Genomic DNA, 20,552 nt, shown 5'->3' on the forward strand with positions numbered 1-20,552 from the left:
AGCTTTGTGTTACCAGGCAGATGTGAATCAGAACAAAAAACTGATCACGCTCGCTCTATACTGTAAGGGTGCTACCTAAGGATAATAGCTTCCTAAGCAGCTGATATGGTCAAAAGAGAGAGGAAAGGAGAGAGTAATGTCATTTTGGTGGGTGCACTCCTATGTCAATCCCAGCGGGGGGTCAAGTATACTCAGTCTGTTGGCACAAACTTGTGGGTACACATGGCGTGTATCTCTCAGAGAAAAACCACACTATGTGGAAATAGGTGAAATTGGAAGATTGATACAGACTATGGTAGAGACAAAAATCTACTCCAGGTGGGTAGATGGGTATTGAGGAAAAAAACTAAGGCGCTCTCTCTAGACCAAGGGTAAGTATGGGTAATATTGCTGTGATGTTACCCTTACATGTACATATAGTCTAGTGCGGTGTAATAAAGTCCAATGTCCGCTGATCAAACCCAGTAGGATCTTTTCAGGATCCTCAGACGTGGGTGAAGAAAAGTTAGGGAGCACAGAGTCAAATATATGAAAACTAAATGGATGGGAAGGAGAAAGGTATAAATATGCACACGTTCAATCAATCAGTCCATGTATGTAATAATATACACAAGTATGTAGGATGGAGATGGTGGGGAAATATAATCTATTTACTCACACGGCCCAGTGTGAGCATCGGAATCCTGATTGGTATCTTTAGACGTTATCTCTCAGGGTTTCCTCTATCCCTGGATCTGCAGCTTGAAACATCAATGTGTCATTCATGTGACATTTTCACAGCACGCCTCTGGACACGATCTCCCTCTGCTGTGTGGATCTAATCTACTATTTTACTGGCTTCGAGAGGGGTCTGACACGGTTTGAGTGGCTCAGGTGATTTGGAGACTGCTATATTAACTCTAAGGCCTTGGCCAGGGTGGCGCTGAGCGGGCGCGCTCACGCTGGCCGCGATGAAATACATTGCGGTAATGTATGTGGCCAACGTGAGCAAGCGCCTTCTCGGCGCTTAGCCGCTTGTACAGCAAGCAAATTTGGTTTTGCTGCTCGCAAGTGTGTCACGTGAGCGGTTCACCCAATGAGGACGAACCAGCTCCGTGACGTCGTGGCCGCGCCCCCAGACGATTGCGCACCTAGCCGGCCACAAATTGCCCGGCCGAGCAGGGCACCGAGGACGAGCACGCCGGTTCCCTGCCTGGGTGCAGCCTTATTAAGCATACAGGGCTGACAGCTAAGACAGAGGGTCTGTTTAACTAGGATCACCTGCCCATGTACCATATAGTATACAGGCAGTTTGACTCCAATTACAGCTAAACCTCTTACTTTCACTTTAGAGCTCTATTCGCTATACAGCAGGGCCCCGCTTCTCGGCGCTTCGCTTCTCGGCGATCCGCTGATACGGCGGCGCCGAGAAGGGGGCCGCCATGTTGGTTTGTAAATCGCGCATGCGCAGAACGGGAGGGTGCATCCGGCGCGCATGCGCATACCATAGGTTGCGCGCGCATACCATAGGTTGCACATGCGCAGAACAGGAAAAATGCGCAGAAGTGAAAATTGCCGGATCCGCTTTCCGGCGATTTTCACTATACGGCGGGCCTCTGAAACGGAACCCGCCGTATACCCGGGGCCCTGCTGTATATGAGTGAATCACCTCTCGATGTGCTCTCTCCACGTAAAGCTGCTTCAGTTCCTGGATATGAATATACACTCTCTTCTCTCTCTCTCTTCTCGCCTCCCTCTTTTCTCTCTCTCCCCCCTGCTCCCTCACACAGAGCCCCCCTGCTCGCTCACACAGAGACCCTCTCCTCGCTCACACAGAGCCCCCCTGCTCCCTCACACAGAGCCCCCCCCTGCCTCACACAGAGCCCCCCCCCTGCTCCCTCACATAGAGCCCCCCCCGCTCCCTCACACAGTGCCTCCCGTGAGTCTGAGCAGAGCTGAACTGCAAAAAAAACCATTCTGCATGTCCCAAATAACACTCTCACACCATGTTTGTGGGACCTAATAAATGGGCAATTTTTTTACGGTTCTTAATCATTAAATATGTGAGTAACTATTAAAAAGCTTCTGTTGCAAATTCAGTATACTTTGTGTCCGCTTCCAGATACCAGTCTGCCTACAAATCTCATTACTGATCTAACCAAAGCCTACTCTGACCACACCGTCTGTTCTGATCACAAGACTTGCATGTATCTATAGGAATAGTTATGCCGGCTATTGATTTCAATGTATGAAGCTCTGTTTAAGTGGATCACTTCTGACTAGTACATGTATAGTGTTGTGTCACTACATATGCATTGAGACTGTTTTCTATGGTGATTACCCGGGTCATCTGTTTCATGTAAACCATATCTGTGCATAGGGGTACCCACCTGTATATATTTATATGACCGATCGGTCGGAATTACACAGTGAGATTCTGCTCCCTGTGTCATCTGTGTGTGAGGAATTGCCATCCTGGCGGCCACAGACCATCTCCTCACCTTAAAGACCTTTCTGCGACAGACATCCAGAATGCGCAATCTCATGGCCCAGTCATGCACACCCGCGCAGATCTTGCATGGTCTGACCCTTGGGCTCTGACTCCGCCAACCGCTCCGGCGCGCGACGGGTGCGCTCGTCCAGCCTCTAGCAAACCCCCTTTCTCCTCTGCAAGAAACCAGCGAGTTAGTATTAACCCCCTACTCAATTGCACATCATAACCATCCACTGCCACCACCTGAGGTTATGCAGATATAATAAAAGATCTTAGACTAAAATATCCGCCAGGGCCTCAGGTCCCTGTTTATTATAGGAAAAACTATGCACTTTAACACAAAATCAGTTGTAGTAACATGTGCCTGAATTTAGCAAGTTATTCTCTCCAGCGTGCACAAAGTTCATTCAGAGCCCAAAGCATTACTTATTAAATGGTTTAATATATATAAAAATACAGTGCTTGAATTACAGAAAAGGTATTACAAAATAAACATACAATTACAATATAAGGCTGACAAAGTTGAGACATTAGGGGTTCTGGCATAACAACATAACAGCATTTAGGATGAAGCCATTTTGTGTGAATATTTCAATCCGTCATCTTGTCTTGTCTCTGTGAGTCTTAATTTCTGTGTTTCATTTCTGTATAAACAAATGTGTGAAGCAGAGAATGGAATGTTTTCGCTCTTAGCTGACTTTATTGATCTTTCCTCATTGAATCAGCTTCAAATTAAAAGTGTAAACAGGCTAGAAGTTGTGAGAACCCATGAGATAAGCTTAGATTCTTGCAGTGAAACTGTTTCCCATACAATGTGCCAAGTGACAGAACTGACATCACATTTAACCCCATAATGATTTTTAGCTTACATACAGTTATTCAGTATTATTATGTATTACAAAATGACATCAGCTTTAGTATTGTTATGTATTACAAAATGAGGTAATATTAGTGACGCGCAAGCCCCCATTGAGGGAGGACACTTTTAAGTATTTAGGGTATAAATATATGGCATACCATGTTTATTGTTGAGAGAGAGCTTTTTTTTTTTCCAAAAGCTGTCTCCGTTGTGCACTTGACTTGAATAAATTCACATGTTATTCTGTTTCAAAATAACCTCAGACTGTGTTTTTTATTTACGCTTTTCTCAGATGGCGCATTCCGGATAGGGACTCAATATCATCGGAATCGAGCACCCGGATGAATCACTCCTCCATCACTCAAACCTGAGTGCTCACATATGAATCAAGGTAAGGCTACCTGCATTTTTAAGACAAACAGCCTGTTTAAACTGTTTTTGAGTGGTGAGTGGAGCTGATTTTTGAACGGTGTCTTATCTGATGTGACGAGTAACAATCCCTAGCAGTTTCACGTGAATTTATTATTTTCTGTTCCTGTATTCATTTTAAAGTGTAAGAGTTGTTAAGAGTTGTTAGGGGCTAAGGTAAGAGTCCCGTTAAAAGTTTTGGTGTTTTGGTGATGAAGGTGAGTGTTTGTATGCTTAAAAAGATTGTTTTCAAACCGTCCTGGGTTGTGATAAATATTTTTGTTGTCTGAGCAGGACGGGTCCCTGATTGTACATTTGCTCTGTTTTGTCATTTAACATACCAAGTAAGTTCATGGATATCTGGTTAGAAGGTCTTATCTGTATCCATGTTATAAAAGTATAAGGTTTATCAGGACTGGGTTAGACCCGCTGAAGTTATTCAAGTTTTTCTTTGGTATAGTTATGATGAGAAAATGTGATTGGGGAACAGTCTTGTGACAGGTCCTTATTTGCATATTTACACTATTCAGAACAATAACATGCCAAAAGAGTTGTACGTAATCAGCTTGCGCTGATTATTGTAACGCTAAATTGTACAGGTCAATTAACAGTTGATTGCTGTAGCCGAAGTATTGTACATTGACAATTAACATTGATTATTGTAGCCGAAGAAGTATTGTACAGGTCAATTAAATTTGATTTCTGTAACAGGGGAATAATGGGAAACCAAAAATTCTCAAAGGATTGTGTGTCTGCAGACGAAAATAATAAAGAATGAATACAGAGAACGAAAAGAGACAATATAAATATATTTTGTTGGCCAGTGAATGGCACTGTTTTGTTTGTACTATTATCAACTAATTGCGCAGATATTTAAATGAAAGAGGGGTCTTTTTCTGTGGGATTGATAAGCTCAGGGAGCGCCGTCTCGTGTGTTTTTAAATCCCACAGGGAAACATACCTTATGTTAATATGGGTCACAAGAATTCTGTTGAAGGACAGGAGGGTCCCGCTGCATTTATTTTACCATTGCCAGGACAGAAGTTAATATAATAACAAGTGAAAAATAAAGTGAATAGGAAAGAAATAGCAAGTGAATTTACCGATAGATAATCAAGGCATACGATGGTGTTGAGGAAGTAGATATTGAGGGTTATTTTTATGAAAGGTTTATATGCAGAAATTGGGATACAATTAGAGACTGTGTGTATATTGTTTGGAAGGGACAGAAAGTGTTATAAGTGTAAAAAGGTAGGACATGTTGCCAGTGATTGCAGAGCAGCCCTAAGAGAGAGAGTAGAAGAAAAAGAATGGAATTTAAAAGGTTTGTTCGTACTGGCCACACGAATAGGTCTTTTAAACCAGAAAATATTCTTTTTCCTTCTGTTCTAATGGCAACTAGAAAGAGAATCAGAATAACAGCAGCACAGACCGCACAAACCCCCCCCCCTTTTTTCTCCAAAAGGAATGTGCAAAAGATACGAAAAGTTTACTCAAAAGCTCCGGAGCATAAAAAAAAATATTATTTTTATAAGCAGGTTATTTATGAGAAGTTGATTCGCTGTGTAGGAGAGAAGTTTGTGTCTATGTTCTTTGTGTGTCTGTATTGTCGTTTCTGTATTGTGTGTAAACCAGTAAAAACACGTCAATTGCATTTCTATAGGATTAGGATATGTTGCAAAGAGATTTTTAAGCTCGCATGTATTGTTTAAATTATATATGGTGTGTTCATAAGTTGATCTAACCTCAGTTTAGTTAATTGTCCCATTTTTATTTTTGAGAGGCCACATTTTTATTTTTGAGAGGCCACATTTTTATTTTTTGAGGCGCCACATTTTTATTTTTGAGAGGCCACATTTTTAATTTTTGAGAGGCCATAAATGTTTTTGTTTTTGTGGAGAGAACTCCATTTTTATTACAATCCAGTAATTAATATTTAGAAGACTGAGAAACTGTTTTGTTATGTGCTCGGCACTCTCAAGGCCTTTTGGCGAAACGCCCGGGCGGGCAAATTGCCCAAGATAAACAAGCTCTGAAATTTTTCTCTGAGTGTCTTTAAAAAAAATAACGATGTCAGTGTATACGGCACTGTGCAAAGAGCTTATATTACAAGAAATTTAGTGTGAAGTCGTATACAAAAGCATTTGACTATTATCTGAATATGTGATATATTTTAGAACGAAATCACCTTGTACCGGGAGGGAAGATGAGTCAGCGGGCACTACGGTGCAGGAAATACTCCAAGAGGCTGGACTGTACTGTCAAAAAAATCCTTTATTCAAACATGGTTTAAAAATTAAGAGGAGGGAAGAAAGCCCCTGCACCTCTAACGCGTTTCACTCGTACTCGAGTTTCTCTTTGAGAAAGCTCGAGTACGAGTGAAACGCGTTAGAGGTGCAGGGGCTTTCTTCCCTCCTCTTAATTTTTAAACCATGTTTGAATAAAGGATTTTTTTGACAGTACAGTCCAGCCTCTTGGAGTATTTCCTGCACCGTAGTGCCCGCTGACTCATCTTCCCTCCCGGTACAAGGTGATTTCGTTCTACATATACCCAGCTGGAGCACACTTACCCGGTCCCAAACAAGGATATACGTGAGTACAAAATGCTTTAAAGTGAGCTGCCCCAATACCATCGGTACATAGTGTTTTGGGTGCATATTAGAGGTTTGGGAAGGGTCCTAGGATATCTCCCAAACAACTCTCTTTGCCCCTGCCAAACCATGGTCCACCTAGGGGTTAATGCCTAAGCTCCAAGCATGTACAATGGACATTATGTGTTCCGGTTTTAAGCAGTGAACTCAACAATATATTTCTTTTGAATTTAAAGGTATATGCTCTGTAGCACTAGTTACTCTTTGGGGTCTACCCCAATATTTTCTCTCCACAATGTGATATATTTTAGAACTTTTAACAATTTATTTTTTCCATAGGTGTTCTATTTTATTATAAGCAGTAACTATTGTTAAAATATTTGTAGAATGTTTTGCCAAAGTGGTGCATTGGGAGTCACCTCTCATTTTTGGATATGTTCTAGGTATAGAGTTAAAAGACAGGTGATACATAGTTGCAAATGCAGTTACATAAGTGAGCAGGGTATATATTATATGCAAGGCATTTCACATTTTTAGCAGAATAGTTACAATGGAGTGTTTGGGGTGGAGGACAGACTGGAATTGGGTAGGGGCATTTGTCTTAGTATAGTAATTGTTTATTTGGGAGTGAACACATTTTTGTCCATGACTTTGGAGAGTATTGCATTGTAGTGTATGACTTTATTTATATATAGCGTCAAAAAATGTACTCAGCACTTCACAAAGAATACAGTAGAGGGAATTATAATAGAATAGTAAGTGCAGCAAAATCAGACAATAGGAAAGGAAATCCCTGCCCTTAAGAGTTTACAATCTAAGGTTTGAGGGTAATTTACACAGATAGCAGGTGAGGGAATAAGTGCTGTAGATAGCAGTGCTTGGCCACAATGGGTGGTAGGAGTGACTGTGTGTGGAATAATAGCCATGAGTGCAGGCTATTGGGATGTTTAATTTGTGGGGCAAGTTTTAAGGTTAGTTCGTATTTTATGAAAAGGTTGATACCATTTGCATTGGAGGAGATGACCGTGAGGCATGAATGAGAGCAAGTGTGTATTGGGAGAAGAGATATTGGTCTGTAGTTTGAGACAGTGTTTTTGTCCCCACTTTTGAAGATTGGGACAGCTCTGGTAGTTTTCCAGGTCTTAGGGATATGGCCTGCAGACAGGATAGAATTGATTATGGAAGCAATTGGTTTGACAATGGCTGAGGCCCAAAGTTTTAGGAATTTAGATTGTAGTACAGTCAAGTCAACATTAGCTGCTTAGTTTTAAATATGAGGAGCATTAATAGGAGATACCTCTGTCTATATGCAGATGTTAAGACAGTAGTAAACACATTGATACAAGAATTTATTCCTAGGTATAAATTATCTCCCTATTAGACACTAATGGGATGACTTATGACTATCAGTAGTTCAAAAGAACAAATGAAGGACCATCTATTGGTAATAAAACAATTAATAAGTATTGTATGCCACTAATATATTTTTTGAGTCTCTCTAGGCATAAGGTATGATAAAAGTGCACCTGCACGAGATGGAGTTAAAGATCAAGTAGTTCCTAAACAAGCATGCTCTTCATCCCAGATGAAAGAGCCCATACTAACCACCAATACAGCAATTAAAGTGTCAAAGATTCCTGGATCCACGTGACTCACTTAAAACTCATTCCAGCTCCACCAAAGTCATCTAAAGCACAGCCGCATCAAGTTAACGTCTTGCCGAGTCAAAACTCTAACCGTTAACCAAAGAGGAAAATAAGACACCAGGCTGAGGCCTGATCTTATCAGGAACATTTAATTTTTTTAAGACTCTGAACATTTCATTTTTTCAAAGACTCAATATTTTTATTCTTTTATAGTGTGTACAGTATAAGTTAGAATTTTAAGATGTACTGTATGCACCATTGGGTCTGCGAAGGTATAACCCACAGAGAGATGACAGGATTGTCATGATGATGCTCTGCGGAGCTTTATCAACAATACTCATCTGCCTGTGTTCCTTATACATCGCAGATATCTATCACCATGGTTAAGGTAACACTACACTAAGCATCTCACCCACAAACATCACAAATTCTCAGTAATAGAATGTTGTGCTAATTCTCCAAATATATGATGGTAGAGATACAGTAGAGGCAGCGATTATTCTAACAAAAACCAGTGGCAATTCCCCAAAAGACCCAGGTACACCCAGGTACATTCTGAATACATTTCCTTAAACTAGCCCCAGCATTTTTGCATTGATTAATGGCCTATCAGATTAACAGCGGGGGTCCCTGGCAGTCCCATTCAAACTGAATTGGAATGCCAGGGATCCCTGCTGTGTTAATCCTATGGGTCGTTAGTCAATGCAGAAATGCCTTAAACGTGCCTCAAACTAGCCCAGAACATACCCAGCACATACCCTGAATGTAACCCGGCTAGTTTAAGGCAAATGTTAGAATAAGCGTTGCCTCTACTGTAAATGCCATTTTCTTTAGCTAGCAACAGAAAGGTCTAGCATTTTTGTATCCATTTTTACACACTAGCAACACCAATCATTTACGGGTCAAGTGCCCCCAACAACCAGAAACAAGAGAAAAACACCAAATATTGCAGGACTGAAAAGTAGTTTATGGAAAGAACAATTTTGGGTTAGTTTAGTTCTAAATGTAGGAGGTGGGTTACTATATGATTTCTGTGTTTTATTTCTGTATAAACATATGTGTGAAGCAGAGAATGGAATGTTTTCGCTCTTAGCTGACTTTATTGATCTTTCCTCATCCAATCAGCTTCAAATTAAAAGTGTAAACAGGCTAGAAGTTGTGAGAACCCGTGAGATAAGCTTAGATTCTTGCAGTGAAACTGTTTCCCATACAATGTGCCAAGTGACAGAACTGACATCACATTTAACCCCATAATGATTTTTAGCTTACATACAGTTATTCAGTATTGTTATGTATTACAAAATGAGGTAATATTAGTGACACGCAAGCCCCCATTGAGGGAGGACACTTTTAAGTATTTAGGGTATAAATATATAGCATACCATGTTTATTGTTGAGAGAGAGCTTTTTTTTCAAAAGCTGTCTCCGTTGTGCATTTGACTTGAATAAATTCACGTGTTATTCTGTTTCAAAATAACCTCAGACTGTGTTTTTTATTTATGCGTTTCTCAAGGCAGAACAGCTTATTAAAATAAAAGGGGTAAAACAAAAAATCCTACACAGTACATTACCACATGCCATGGATTTTCCCAGAGAGGCACTGGTTCAGAAGATGAGGTCTGCCCTGCTTTCCAAGCATACCCCTGGTCAGATCTGACTTGTAACAATCTCCCCTAGACTTAGATACAATACTTTCTTAAGGCACCGTCATAAGCCCATCCCTTTCTACAGAATACTTTGAAGCTGCTCTTCTTTGATTAAAACAATTGACACCTTGAGTGGGCTATCCAGGATGGACCCCCGCCCCAAGTAAGTTCCTTTGAAATTCAGAGCAGACAGAAACAGTCCTGATCAGTTTCAAACCCAGCATTTGGTATTTTGTTAAACAAGTGTAGCTCATTAACCCCTCAAGCACCAAAGGGATTAAAAATACCCAATATCTCATGACATTATCATGACAATGTCTATGAAGGGAATGATGAATGATGAAAATGTAGAGACTTTGTGGATAGAAATTAGCAGTGGAGGTAAAAGTATAAAGAAAATGTTTGTGGGAATATGCTATAAACCACCAAATATCTGTGAGATTGAGGAAGCTAAAAAACTTTTGCAAATGTTGAAGGCATCAAAATTGGGTCATGTTTGCATAATGGGGGATTTTAATTATCCAGACATAGACTGGGGCAATGAGATTAGCGTTACAACAAAAGGAAACAGGTTTTTGGGGGTGCTTAAAGACAATTATATGACCCAAATTATTGAGGAACCAACCAGGAGAGGGCCAGTTCTGAATTTGGTCATATCAAAATATAGGACCCTTTCAGTGTGAGATGAGTAGGTAATTATTGGAGATAAGGAAAAAGCTGAGGTATTAAACAAATTCTTTGCCTCTGTGTTTACCAGGGAAGAATCAAGTTCAATAGTAGTGCCGCAGGAGGAAGCCACAACCTCCATATTAATGAACAATTTGTTAACTGAGGAAGAAGTTCATAAGTGACTTGAAAAAATGAAAGTAAATAAGGCACCTGGCCCCGATGGCATACATCCAAGAATTCTCAAGGAGTTAAGCTCAGTAATAGCAAAACCCTTATATTTAATATTCAAGGACTCCATTTCCACAGGCTCAGTACCACAAGATTTGCGTAAAGCAGATGTGGTGCCTATATTTAAAAGGGGAGCTAGATCACAACCGGGAAATTACAGACCTGTAAGCCTGACTTCAATAGTAGGGAAACTACTTGAAGGTTTAATACGGGATAATATTCAGGAATACCTAATGGAAAACAAAATTATTAGTAATAGTCAGCATGGATTTATGAAGGATAGATCATGCCAAACTAACCTTATTTGTTTTTTTGAGGAGGTAAGTAGGAATTTAGACCAGGGTAATGCAGTTGATGTGGTCTACTTAGATTTTGCAAAGGTTTTTGATATGATTTCACACAAGAGGTTGGTGTACAAAATAAAGAAAATTGGACTCAGTAATAATATATGCATCTGGATTGAAAACTGGTTAAAGGACAGACAACAGAGAGTTGTCATAAATGGAACTTTTTCAAGTTGGGCTAAAGTCGTGAGTGGAGTACCTCAGGGATCGGTACTGGGACCCCTGCTTTTTAACTTGTTTATTAATGACCTTGAGGTTGGGATCGAGAGCAAAGTCTCCATCTATGCTGATGATACTAAATTGTGTAAGGTAATAGAATCAGAGCAGGGTGTAATTTCTCTTCAGAAGGACTTGGAGAGACTGGAAATGTGGGCAGGTAAATGGCAGATGAGGTTTAATACAGATAAATGTAAGGTTATGCATTTGGGATGCAAGAATAAAAAGGCGACTTACAAATTAAATGGAGATATATTGGGGGAATCCTTGATGGAGAAGGATTTAGGGGTGCTTGTAGACAGCAGGCTTAGCAATAGTGCCCAATGTCATGCAGTAGCTGCAAAGGCAAACAAGATCTTATCTTGCATCAAACGGGCAATGGATGGAAGGGAAGTAAACATAATTATGCCCCTTTACAAAGCATTAGTAAGACCACACCTTGAATATGGAGTACAATTTTGGGCACCAATCCTAAGAAAAGACATTATGGAACTAGAGAGAGTGCAGAGAAGAGCCACCACATGAATAAAGGGGATGGACATTCTAACTTATGAGGAGAGGCTAGCTAAATTAGATTTATTTACATTAGAAAAGAGGCGTCTAAGAGGGGATATGATAACTATATACAAATATATTCAGGGACAATACACGGAGCTTTCAAAAGAACTATTCATCCCACGGGCAGTACAAAGGACTCGGGGCCATCCCTTAAGGTTGGAGGAAAGGAAATTTTACCAGCAACAAAGGAAAGGGTTCTTTACAGTAAGGGCAGTTAAAATGTGGAATTCATTACCCATGGAGACTGTGATGGCACATACAATAGATTTGTTCAAAAAAAGGTTCGACATCTTTTTAGATGGGAATGGCATACAGGGATATACCAAATAAGTATACATGGGAAGGATGTTGATCCAGGGATTAATCCGATTGCCAATTTGTGGAGTCAGGAAGGAATTAATTTTTCCCCTTAATGGGTTTTTTTTGTTAGCCTTCCACTGGATCAATAAGTAAGTATAAGGGATAAAGTATCTGGTGTCTAAATTTAGCATAGGTTGAACTTGATGGACCTACGTATTTTTTCAACCTCATCTACTATGTAACTATGTAACTATGATAAAAAATATTAACCCAATGCAGTATGTAACATTATTAATGGTAGCTTTAATTCCCATATCGCGAGAATGGCCCAAATATCGCACCCAGTAAATAACCACAATCTTGCTATATACCACATTAAAATTGCAGTAATAACACCCGTTAGTTTATTATTTCCCCGGTGCGATATTAACTCCACTTTAAGAGAATTGTATGTATTCGAGCCGTAGTGTTTTGTTTATGCCTGCGGGACAAACTAAGAACTAACCATGCTTTACTAGCCACTAAGGTGGCAAAGGGGAGTCGGAGTGTAATGTTTATATTATCCCCTTTGTGGTCAGCTAGTCATGGAAACCAATGACTAGTTTACCCATGGACTACTAAGGGGTTAATATGTACTGTAATGTATTTTAATAACTATTTTATCATCTATTCCATGTTGGTTTAATTACTAATAATAAAAATAATAATAGTTTGTTCATGTATAGCACTGCTATTTTTACATGTCAGAGTCAGTGTTTTTACTCACTGAGTCGCTCCTTCTCCCTCTCTCTTATCTTGCCAATGTATATAATGGGCAGTATATTGGCCATTATATGCATAGGAAAGACAAGGCTAACACCAGCCTAGAGTAGGTTATAAAATATTTGCGGTATTTCTGCCGTTCATCCCGTTCTGATGAATATCGGAACTTGATGTATGGCAGATTTTATGGGCGGTAATACGGGATTTTTGGTTACCGCAGCTTGATGTATCCGGCCCTTTGACTCAAGTCAGGTTTAATGATTTAAAGTTGTAGTTGACCAGTAATGGTGTATGCAGATCTATCAATATTTGCAATTTAACTTCAGTAATAAGATAATAGAGATGTAAAAACCACTCAACACATATTCCTGATTACCTAGTGCTGGCGCGTTACTTTTCCACAATGTACCACACTTGATACCAAGCTCTTTCCCATATTCATCTCCATACCAGACCAGGAGCTCTGCGTGTGGGGGGAGGTCTGTGCAGGTTCTGTAGTAGATTTCCCTGTGGTCCTGCAACGCCACAAGGTTCTGTTCTTCCTCGTTTCTCAAACAATTTACAAACCTAAAATTGGGACAGTTAGTGAGGTCTCAAAGTAATGTCTATTTTATAAAGGAAGAGCTGAAAAAAAGATACAAGTTGTTAATAATGTGACTTGTCTTCTCTTTCTTCTCTACAGTTTTTGAGGTGAACAGTAGTTAATGGAGAGCAATGTATATACGATGGCTCACTTGTATGTACCCACAGTTTGAAAGGAATGGGAGCCACAGGACACACCAGTGACTACTTTCTTACTACTTAAAAAAAAAAAAAAAAGTCCCCGACACGATGACACAAGTGAGTTTTCTTCCGGTGGAATTTAACAGAAACAGATAGTGGGGTTGATGTAACAAGGTGATGTAGCAGGAATGTGTCCTTTAGCAACCTGACCGTACAGGCCCTGGACTGATTTGGAAACTGGACTATAGAAAAAGCCTTGAGCCACAGTCTAATGAGGTAACAATGTCGGTTTGGGCTTGAGTAAGAAAACTAAAACTACAAAAGTGTAACCAGCCCCTGTAAGAAAAGTGTAACATTATGCTCAAGTGCAGGGTCATGAACATATATGATCAAACACAGAAATGCTGTTTAAAGCTTAAAAGGAGTCAGTATGAAAAGGTATCATGTAAAAAGGGGAAAGGTGTATGAAAAGCGCTAATGTTTAAATGTATTTAGTGACAAATTACTAAAAATACTTCCAAAAAAACCCTTAAATAAAGGACTAGGCAGCCTGATATAAGTGACCCACACAGATCACAACACAGTCACAAGAAACACAGAATAACGGCGCCCAGATTGGTATCACCTGAGTGATTAACCCTAGATTGTCCAGCCCTTACAGTCCAAGTAAATCCAAAGGTGGCTTGTTTGATGGCTCATAGCATGTGGGGTGCAATCAAGCAAGCCACCTTTAGATTTACTTAACCTGAGGGGTGGACAATCTAGGGTTAATCACTCAGGTGATATCAATCTGGGCACCGTTATTCTGTGTTTCTTATGAAAAGGTATCATGCCAAGCATACCTCTGAGGAAGACAGGCGTGGCCTTGATGTCTCTGATTTAGAGAAGGAGGGCATCATACTATTAAAGCAGGAGAATAAAAAGGTGAGAGCGCACATGAAGTCTCACTTCCATCCTTTTTCTTATTGTCTCCTCAGCCCTATTTGTCTGAACATTGTTTGAACAGGCCGTGTAAGGCCGTGGCCATAGTGCCCGCAAGAGACCATACGCGTGGCATGATCAAAATGCCGTAAGGCAATGCTCGCGGACATGTGACACGTGAGGAATCAAATAAATTTTACGTCAAGGGGACCCCCCCATTGCACAACCCTGCAGGCAAGTTATTGCCCCTGCTTTTTCAGCGCACGACGTCAAGAGCTCGCGGGCACTCTGGCTGCGTCCTAAGGCTACATAAGGGCAGCAACAGTGCGGAACAAGGCTGTGAGGAGAAGACAGGAGTGAGGGGAGAGGTGCAAAGAGCTTCAGTGTCCACATGCTCATTGTCATTTACTTGAGTGGCTGTTAAAGTGCCATTGAGGCTATTGCACTTTAGTGAATCTAGTGTTTGGTAAACAGAGGAGGCAAAGTGGATAAGGAAAAATAACCATCTGCAGATCAGTACCTGGGAGGCAAATAAAGGGTGTGGGGGAGGGGGGGAAGGGGGATACAGAACACAAACAGCAATAGAAACACAGTAAGGGAAACCATGTGAGACGGGTAACTCTTCTCCTGAGGGGCTATTGGGGAAATAATTTGACAAGCTGTTTGGGGGATAAATTAAATGAATATTTCTGTTCCTGGAGGTTTTGCAAGGACTTGGAAAACCAATAAGTGATGGTAATGGTCACAGAGTAATAGTCTGGAGAATATAGATGTGGCATTAGCTGCCCAGCAATCTACGTAATGTAGTGTAGGTCAGCGGTGCGCAAACGGGGGGGTAGGTGACAGCAACCAAAGTTATCCATAATGTCAACAGCTGCTCTGGTTAAATAAGGCTTAGAGAAATATGACCCTGCGTTCCTAAGACGGGGAAAGACTTGTGAGGTGTGAGAGGATAAGGAGCGCTTAGGATAGCTAGCAAGGAGAAAAGGGCGGATTGTACAAACTCTTACAGTATGTGTTTGTAATCTCAGGATTTATTTAAACTGAAGCAGAGTAGGAAAATGGTATTTAAAGGGACAGTCCCTCCTAGGAAGAACGTGAACCAACAACAAGGGCATATTTAATAGTTTCAATGTAGCCAATTGTCATGTTAAAAACCCCATTTAGCAAACAAAAAAAACATAACACTTCCATACAAAACAAAGTAATTATAAAGTCCTCATTAGTCAAACACATAAATGTTCCTGGATAAATACAGAACAGGATTTCTTTCACAATACACAAATAAGTAAAACGGTAATTTTAACCCTTCGGAGGGTGTACGTGTGCGTACACATACATACATACACCTACCACGAGGCGGCTGTGCTCTGTGCTCTTCTGTCTGCTGCAGTCGGAGCTCAGGTTCACTTTCCCAGAAGTGGAGACACTGACTACATCCAGGTCACAGCTCTGTGTCCTACTGCGCATGCTCACACTAAGGGGATCATGGGAGTTGTAGTTTTTAGACTTCAAAATGGATCAAGCGTCACCTACTACAGGGGAGCGCAAATTTTTGAAGCTGCGCCCCCCTGCCTGGCTTCCCCCGGTCTCGCGCACCCTCTCCTACCTGCCAGCTGCGTCAAATGTCACTCCGGGGACGCGTGACATCACATGACCCCACGGCGTCAAATGAGGTTGCGTTGCCATGAAGACACGTCTGAATCCCATTAAGTTTTATTGTTGCAGAGGCCTCACGCAATCCCCCGGCATTTAATTTAAATGGCTTGGGGAGGATACGTGACGTCTGCAACCGCCCGCACCCCACCAGACATATCTCCACCCCCCTCCCCTCCCCAGTTTGGGCACTGCTTGAGACCGGTGACGTCACCAACTCTCCAAGCATGAGCGCAGGCTGTCCTGCAAAATTTTGCAAACGTGAGCGGGGGGCGTGGATCGGGCTTTGTGTGTGTGCTAATTCACTTTCACTGAAGAAAACGTGTCCAGCGTGCTCCCATATGGATTCACCATTTTAAAAAACAAACAACCAAAAAAAAAAACAGTCTCTGAAGTGCTTGATGACTGCGAAGGGGGGGGAGGGGCAGGGACCCATCTATACATCCCTTCTATACATCTCACTTCTGCTACAGACCCTGACAACTTGGTCAGGAACTACAACTCTGCCTTATCCTCCTCTCTTGATATCCATGCCCCGCTTTCTCTCTGTCACCCTCGCCTTTCTAAACCCAGACCCTGGCTAAATTCCCACACGCGCATGCTGCGCTCCTCCACTCGTTCCTCTGAACGCCTTTGAAGGAAATCTCATACTCTCGCAGACTTCCTTCACTACAAATTTATGCTATCCTGTTTCAACTCTGCCCTCTCTCAGGCAAAACAAACTTACTTTACTTATCAACACACACAAATCTTACCCACGCTGACTCTTCTCTATCTTTGACTCTCTACTCAAACCACCCCCAGCTGCCTCTTCTTCCTCCATTTCACCTCAGGACTTTGCTGGCTATTTCAAGGGAAAGATGGAATCCATTTGTCAGAACATCCCCTCTGTTTCCTCCTCCCACCCTACACTGCTTCCTAACTCTCCTCCTGCCTTCCTTGACTCTTTTTCCGCTGTCACAGAGGAGGATGTATCACTACTGATCTCTTCTCCCTCTGCCACGTGCCATCTTGACCCTATTCTCTCAAATCTCCTAAAACATCTTGTTCCTACTATAACCCCTATGCTCTCACACATATTTAACACCTCCCTCTATTCTAGTACCTTTCCCCCCTCCTTCAAACATGCAACCGTTATACCATTACTCAAAAACAGCAAGCTTGACCCTACCTGTCTATCTAACTATCGACCTGTCTCCCTCCTGCCTTTTGCCTCCAAACTCCTTGAACGTCTTGTATTCTCTCGCTTGCTCCACTTTCTCAACACCCATTCTTTCCTAGACCCTCTACAATCTGGCTTCCGCACTGCTCACTCGACAAACAGCCTTCACTAAAATAACTAATGACCTCCATGCTGCCAAAGACCGAGGTCATTACACTCTGCTCATATTCCTCGACCTCTCTGCAGCATTTGACACCGTGAACCACCCTCTTCTCCTCCACATTCTCCATACTCTTGGGATTCATAACAAAGCTCTATCCTGGATCTCCTCTTACCTCTCCCATCGTACTTTCAGTGTCTCTTCTGCTAACACCTCCTGCTCCATAGATCTCTCTGTGGGGGTGCCGCAGGGTTCTGTCCTGGGACCTCTTCTCTTTTCTCTGTACACACTTTCTCTAGGTGACCTAATCACATCCCTTGGGTTTAAATATCACCTCTATGATGACGACACACAAATTTACTTTACACCTGCTGTACAGATCAAAGTTTCTGAATGTCTCTCTGCGATGTCATCCTGGATGGCCCTCCGCCGACTTAAACTTAACATGACAAAAACAGAGCTCCTCATACTTCCTCCCAAACCTGGCTTACTAGCTCCTTCCACATTACTGTTGGAAGTACCATCATTCACCCAGTAGCCCAAGCACGCTGCCTAGGGGTCACACTCGACTCCTCTCTCACATTCAAAACGTCTCTAAAACCTGTCGCTTTTTCCTCCGCAATATTAGGCCTCGGACATGGTAGGATTGACAGCGCTCAGCAGCGCTGACGCTCATGCTCTCCTGCTCAAGCAGGAGTTTTTTTTTGTCCCTGCATAAGCGTCAGCATGCGCGCTTGTGTGCTGGGTGGGAGCTGGACGGGAGGTGGAGCTATCGTGCCATGTCACGGTGCCAACGTCACAGACAGCCATTGGTTTCTGGCAGTCACGTGACCGGCCCTGCGCTTCCCTCAGCGGCAAAATTTAAACATGCCTGTCGGCTGAAATTTTAAATGCCTCCGCACGCCTGCGGAAGCGCCATCTAAAGCCGTGCTGACAGGGATAATGTTTCCCCTCAGCGCGGCTCAGCACGGTCTATTTGACCATGGCCCTGGCCTGATTCACCCTTCCCTCTGTTGCTCGACCGCTAAAACTCTGACTCAGGCCCTCATTCTCTACCGTCTCGACTACTGTAACCTCCTGCTGTCCGGCCTTCCTGCCTCTCACCTGTCTCCCCTACAATCTATCCTAAATGCTGCTGCCAGAATCACTCTACTTTTTCCTAAATCTGTCTCAGCGTCTCCCCTGCTGAAATCGCTCTCCAGGCTTCCTATCAAATCCCGTATAACACATGCAATTCTCCTCCTCACTTTTAAAGCTCTACACTCTTCTGCTCCTACTTACATCTCATCCCTAATTTCTCGCTATGCACCATCCCGACTCTTGCGTTCTGCTCAAGGATGTCTTCTCTCTATCCCCTTGGTATCTAAAGCCCTCTCCCGCCTTAAACCTTTCTCACTGACTGCCCCACACCTCTGGAATGCCCTTCCCCTCAATACCCAACTAGCACCCACTCTATCCACCTTTAACACCCACCTTAAGACCCACTTGCTTAAAGAAGCATATGAGTAGCACCGTAGATATTACTAGACACATGATACATAAAGCTTTGCCCCCTGAAGAAGCACTTACCAAAATGCCCTCCTACTGTTTCTGTACGTTCCTCCTCAATACCAATTAGATTGTAAGCTCCTCGGAGCAGGGACTTCTCTTCCTAAATGTTACGTTTGTCTTAAGCACTTATTCCCATAACCTGTTATTTATATTATATTATTTGTTATTTATATGATTACAACGTCTATTACTACTGTGAAGCGCTATGTACATTAATGGCGCTATACAAATAAAGACATGCAATATGTGTGGCCAGCATGGGCAAACGCTTGCGATTGCTCGGCGCCTAGCTGCTTGCAGAGCAAATTTAAATTTGCCTCTCGCGCGTCGCGTGAGCAGTTCGCCCACTGAGGACGAACCTGCTTTGTGACGTCGTGGCTGCGCCACCCCGTGCTCGCACCTAGCCGGCCACAAATCTTTCGACCGAGCAGGGAGCGTGACGTCACTGCGCATGAGCGCCAGCGCGCTCTCTCCCTGGCCGCAGCATTACAGTTTCCAATACATACCTGGCAGACAGTAAACTTGAAGCAGGGCAAGAGAAGCAGCAGTCAGCAGGAGGGCGACAGCCAGAGAGGACGGAGTGAGGACTCAGAAGAGCGTGGCGCCGCAATGGAGGACAGGACAGACCCAGATCAGTGACTTGCAGTGCAAACAAAGGAAGACTTGACTTCCGTGTCGGGGGTACTTGGGAGCGCACACCGCGCACCCCATCACAGCCGCCCAATCTTCTGCCGCTTGGCTCCTTAACTTCTCATTAACTTCTGATCTCCTCTCTCTGCTGCACTATCAGGTTCACTTTCCCAGAAGTGGAGACACTGACTACATCCAGGTCACAGCTCTGTGTCCTACTGCGCATGCTCACACTAAGGGGATCATGGGAGTTGTAGTTTTTAGACTTCAAATCGGATCACGTGTCACATGCTGTGTAGATTAGAAACAACACAGTAACATTTCCCAGGCACTGTGCTAGGGAAAGATAGTTTCTGCTGCATGTAGCTGTGTATACTCCTCTTGGTCCTTAATATATCTCAGTAACAGGGTTGCCACCTTCGACTGACGGCCAACACTGAGATTTTTTTTTAAATGACACGGTGTTGCCATGACAACGGGACGCCATGTAACGTCACGCGGCGTCAAGTTGCCATAACACCGTGGCACCGCATGACATCGTGACATCATGTGGCATCTCATGGTCATGGCAACGGGCATCACGTGATGCTGTTACGTCATGTGACGTTCCCGTTGACATGGCAACGCAGCACCATTTGATGCCGCGCAGCCATATTGAAACACACACACACATATATACATATATATATACATATATATATATAAATACAATTGTATGCTCATCTGCATGTCTTAGGCAGGTCTGCAACCCCGCCTTTCACCATTATCACCCAGCACACAGCACTTCCACTGCAGCAAGGGATTCTGGGAAATGACATGCAAATGAGCACACAGTGCCACTTTTTGCTTCAAAAAACATTTTTAACATGGTTCCCTATAGTGTGTGTGTGTGTGTGTGTGTGTGTGTGTGTGTGTGTGTGTGTGTGTGTGTGTGTGTGTGTATATGTATATATGTTGTGACATAGTCCAAAGATGTTAGGCAGCTTTCTGCCCCATTTTAGGTCAGAAAGTGCAGGAATAGTTAAAAATGATCCGTTCCACAGCTTCCC

General features: G+C 42.6%; 1 protein-coding gene across 3 annotated transcripts in view; it reads right to left on the reverse strand.

Annotated features, from left to right (window-relative positions):
* The window catches only part of LOC142487247 (uncharacterized), a 40,400-nt gene extending 20,643 nt beyond the window's left edge, over positions 1–19,757 (reverse strand). Inside the window, exons 1-3 of one of the 3 annotated variants that reach the window (XM_075586188.1) lie at positions 19,380–19,757; positions 13,077–13,267; positions 2,481–2,646 (exon numbers count right to left, since the gene is read on the reverse strand). The gene's annotated coding sequence lies outside the window, so the exon portion shown is untranslated. Of the gene's footprint in view, positions 1–2,369; positions 2,647–13,076; positions 13,268–15,697; positions 16,014–19,379 lie in introns of those variants that run through there. The other 2 variants (XM_075586187.1, XM_075586189.1) reach the window with 2 other exon arrangements.
* Between the last annotated feature and the right edge of the window lie 795 nt (positions 19,758–20,552).

This window comes from Ascaphus truei, chromosome 2 (genome assembly GCF_040206685.1).
Source record: "Ascaphus truei isolate aAscTru1 chromosome 2, aAscTru1.hap1, whole genome shotgun sequence".
Taxonomy (NCBI): Eukaryota; Metazoa; Chordata; class Amphibia; order Anura; family Ascaphidae; genus Ascaphus; species Ascaphus truei.